Genomic DNA, 4,861 nt, shown 5'->3' with positions numbered 1-4,861 from the left:
ACTGCTGCTCCTTAGCTCCTTAGTCCTCAGAGTCACACCCTCCTGAACCTAAAGGCTGCAAACAGTGAGAAAGGTATCAGAGCAGAATGCCAAAGAGGGCAGGTCTAGTGGCTGCTATATATATAAAGCCCTTAGCCACATACAAACAGAGCACTTTCATGAGCTATCAACTTACATGGATCTGGATTGGTATATTATAATTGCAGCTGGCAGCAAAAGCAGCAGAGGCACCTGGCTTTTGCGTTGCCACCCAGTGATATGATTAGGCTGTATGGATTGCTCAGCCGCTGAGGCTTGTCACATTCTGCTCAAAACAAGGGAAGGGGGAAGGAAGCTTGCAATGAGTCCCCAGGTAACTGGTATTCCTCTGCTCTCTAACTTTAGATATTTATTGTGTGTAATAAGGATCTGTTTATAGTGTTGGAGAGGTGGGATAATTCAACTCTCTTTTTAAAGGTTTCATTTACAATGTGCTATTTATACTATAGGAGACGAGAAGATGGAAAGACCATTATAGTTTGGTTTTTCGCACAAATCTTACTTTGGCTTAAAATAGACCGGGAATATCAAATAGTTACCTTTAGTAAAGTAATTGTTAAATTATGGAAACAGGGAGAAACTGATGTAAAATGCTTTTTTAAAAAAAACCATGACAAAAAAAATAATACCGCGCAAATTGCCTTGATTCTACCTGGTTGGTGTCACATTGCAGATTTGACAACCAGATTTTAGGAACATAAAGGTCTATTATCCTTCTAATTGACCCTTCAAACAATTCCCCTCTGCCTCTGGGTAAGTGATAAATTCTTGGAAGCAGTTGGACTGTTATGTTATGGAACATCTATAGCAGATTTGTGGCAATTAATCATCTCTGCTCCCTAAATATGACCGAAAGAAGACATTGGGTGGGTGGAAGGAGCAAATTAACCACAAATGTTTCTATATTTGCTTTGAAGGTGAGTAGAATTTTAATATTCACTGTTGGATATTTTGAGCTGAGGAATGACTTGAAAGTTGATTTCAGAATAAACTAATTTTGCAGCATGCTCTTAAGCATTTGCTCTGAAGTTCCATTTCATTTTAGAGGGACTTGTTTGTGTTCCCACCCGGGCCCCTGCAACCCTTGGACAAAGGGTGATATAGATATTTAAATAAATAAATAAATAAATAAATAAGCTTGCTTGGTTGCTGAGGATTGTAGTAAAAAATACTTCAAAAGAGCTGATCAACGTGAGGCTCGATTTTGCTGTAATCTTTTATCATCACAAAGTACTTGTAGGATCCTGTTCCTGGCATAGCAGATGGGAAACTGAGACAGAGAGAGAGGACGATTTCCTCATATCCTCCAGCTGCCCAGATTTACCAGATTTACCAGGCACCAACCAGATTTTCTGCTGCCCATCCTTGGTAAATGACTGTCCCATGGTTTGGGGTTTTTTTTAGGGGAAGGTGCCTTTTGAAGCAAATGTTGCACGCAGCCATTAAAAACCTACTTTCAGGTATTGATGCTCCAGTTCAGATTACTGTAATGTTTTATATGTGGGGCTGCCCATGCAGCTGTTTTCAGAAAACCCAGACATTTAGCAAAATTTAAAAAATCTGCCTGGATGGTGATTTTACCTCTGAAAAAGAGGACATGTCTGGGAAAGTCCGGACATTTGGCAACACTAACATTTACCTCAACTAAACATAGGATTGCTGTCTACCAGTCAAGCTGAGTTGTTATTTCTATGGCCCTACGGAGAGGATTTGAGCATAATTTATATTTGCTCTATCATCTAAACCACTTCTTTTTTCTTTCCCCCCTCAAAGAATTGAATATGACAACCGTGGGCACCGAACCTGGAGGCATGGCTAATTTCTCCTCTTTGCAGAGTCCATGGACTACCTTCGGAAACTGTACTGGCGAAGGCGCAATATTTCAGGACATCTATATCCCTCTAATTTATAGTGTTCTCTTTCTGGTGTGCTTTCCTGGGAACATTATTGTCATTTCCGTGTATGTCTTCAAAATGAGGCCCTGGAAAAGCAGCACTATCATTATGCTAAACTTGGCCATTACAGACTTGCTGTACGTGTCTTGCCTTCCATTCCTGATACAATACTACGCCAGTGGAGAAAACTGGATGTTTGGAGAATTCATGTGCAAGCTTGTCCGCTTCAACTTTTACTTCAACACGTACAGCAGCATCCTCTTCCTCACCTGCTACAGCCTCTTCCGTTTTATTGTCGTTGTCTACCCGATGAACTGCTTTTCCATTCAGAAACGGAGATGGGCCGTTGCCGCCTGTGCTGTAGTTTGGGTTGTTTCCCTGTTGCTGGCCAGCCCGATATTCCACGTGATTACGACGCAACAAAACGCCCACCGATGGATTTGCCAGGATCTTACTAACTCTGCAGACTTGTTCACGGTGAGGTGGTATAACTGGCTCCTAACAACATTTGCTTTCTTCCTGCCTTTGGTAACTGTCACTCTTTGCTACGCTGTGATTATCTACACCTTGGCAAGAGGGCCTCACACTGGCACTGCTTACAAGCAAAAGGCTCGTCTGCTGGCCATGGTCCTCCTGGCTGTCTTCTATGTCTGTTTCTTGCCATTTCACATCTTCAGAGGAGTTCGCATTGAGCTAACTATCCACCCTGCGAGCTGCCGCACAATGCGGAGAGTCCGGGATATTTTTACTGTGACCCAGTCCTTAGCATCACTGAATACCTTTGGCAACTTAATACTTTATGTTGCATTGGGTGATAACTTCCAGCAGGCCATTCTTTCTGTCTGCAAACTGATCATGAAGACAAATAAGAAATAGATAAGGAGGAAAAGTGATGTGACTTGCCCAAAACATGAAAGAATAGGTTGCATTTGCTGTTGCCCTAAACCTGTGTAATTTCAGCAGTGGCATAAGACTTCTTCATGTGCAAAAGCTTCCATGTATTCTTGGAAATAAAATGTATGGATCCACTTTCCTTTGTTTCCCAGAACATATGGTGTGTATCAGTTGCCTTCGATTCATGGCATTCCCTTTGATCGTCTTCATATTGAAGGAGCTGTGTTAAACAGAGTTGTTTAGGAAGCGATCCTATAGCAAGTTATGCAAACCTTGAACAGGCTAGGATCCAGTGGATTTGGCTTAACTCCAGCATCCTCAACTTAGTCAGAGCTAAGTCAGTGTAAATCAGAGGGGACGTAGGCTAGATCCTAAGCCCATCCAGCTTCATCACATTATGTAGGAACCCAGCATAAATTAAACCAGTAAAACTGGCGGCGTAACTCAAACACTATTTTAAAAGCTTGTTCCCCCCCCCCCGACAGGCTTAGGCCAGCTCAAGCCAGCAGTAAACCCACTGCTGAGTGGAGTTTGCATCTGGTGTAACTTTACACCAGCTGAACTTACGCCAGTTTGGTTCACACCAGCTTCTTGTGCATAGGATTGCTCTCTTTGCCACTGAGTCCTGCTGGAATAAAATCAGTTCAGTTTTTGACACCACACATAACTTGTTTTCTGGGTGCATGCTAAACAAGAACCTGGAACCCTTCTGGTCGGTGGCATGGGCCCCTTGAGATCCCAGGGTGGAAGAAGAGGGAGCAATATTGTTTTCTCAGTTCCTAGAATGGCTTCCTGCAGCCTATTAACTCTCTCAGCTGGGCTATAACACACACAGCAAAAGTTTGAAATAAAGCTCAAGCACATGAGCCTCTTATTGTAGTTGAAGCAGCAGATAACATTTTAGAGAACATATGTATGCGTTTATATATATATATAAGGCAGCAAAGTCTGATACACACAAACATTTGAGTGTGATAGAATCAGGATTGTTGTGTTTGTGATGCAGTTCATCAGAGGTACATGTTATTAGATAGTTCACTTCTCAAGCTTCTTTCAACAAGGACATGCTGATAATTTCTATTTGGGGTTGATAACTGACCAATATCCCGGCCCCCATAAAAATTTGCATCAACCAATGCAGATATTTACAAAACTTCAGAACTCAAAGTTGCAGTTTCTTCTCGAGGAGACCTCACTATTACACGGGGTCTGACAATGTCAACAATGCCTTATGCTCAGTCACTAGAACCCTATTCCCTGCCAAGCGCTTAGAGCATTACAGCAAGGTTTTCTTTCTAAGTGTGCTGAAGCTCTAACACAGGGGTCAGCAAAGTTTTTGTCGCTTGGGCCGGTTCATGGTGCTGCAGATGCCACGGTGGGCTGGAGTGTGTGCGTGTGCATGTGCGCACACGCATGTGCAAGCGCTATTTCTGGCATGGAGGAGGCGTGCGCAGCTTCCCATTGGCCGCAGGAGCTAATGGGAAGCTGGCCAGCATCATGGAAGGAGGTCCCCGCTCTGCTCTGCGCTGGTTTAGCTTGTGGCCCATGGGCCTTAGGTTGCTGACCCCTGCTCTAACCTTTAGAGGGCCAGACTTGGAGTGGAAAAACCTGGGCTAAGATCTCCACTCATCCATTAAGGTCACTGGGTGACTGAATCAGTTACTGTCCCTCTGCCTAATCTCACTGGGTTGTTGTAAGGGGGGAAATAGGAGCAGGGAGTCATGGATGCTACCCTGAGCTCCTTAAAGGAAAGACGGAGCTTAAATGTAATAAATCAGTGCTCCCCACAAATGGGTCTCCAGCTGTTTTTGGACTACAACTCCCAGCATCCTTAGCTAGCAAGCCCAGTGGTCAGGTGGGTGGGAATTGTAGTCCAAAAACAGTTGGAGATCCAAGTTTGGGAAACTCTGTAATAAATAAATGAATGGAAAGTTCCCTTTTACTTACCCTGACTCAACTCCCTAAATCTTAATCTCATGGGCAGCGTCAGAATCTGGAGTGCCAGGAAGCCAGTGCTTTCTAAGCATTTAGTT

General features: G+C 43.5%; 1 pseudogene across 1 annotated transcript; it reads left to right on the top strand.

The window, feature by feature from the left end:
• Positions 1-317: 317 nt before the first annotated feature.
• LOC309340430 (2-oxoglutarate receptor 1 pseudogene) lies at positions 318-2,915 on the top strand (annotated as a pseudogene). The gene is made up of 2 exons (XR_014161673.1): positions 318-352; positions 1,813-2,915. The product of XR_014161673.1 is annotated as a 2-oxoglutarate receptor 1 pseudogene (transcript).
• Positions 2,916-4,861: the final 1,946 nt, after the last annotated feature.

This window comes from Podarcis erhardii (assembly GCF_964252035.2).
Source record: "Podarcis erhardii genome assembly, chromosome: 4".
In the NCBI taxonomy this organism is placed as follows: domain Eukaryota; kingdom Metazoa; phylum Chordata; class Lepidosauria; order Squamata; family Lacertidae; genus Podarcis; species Podarcis erhardii.
The sequence above is the reverse complement of the archived record's forward strand: the minus strand, read 5'-3'. Positions and strand labels throughout refer to the sequence as shown.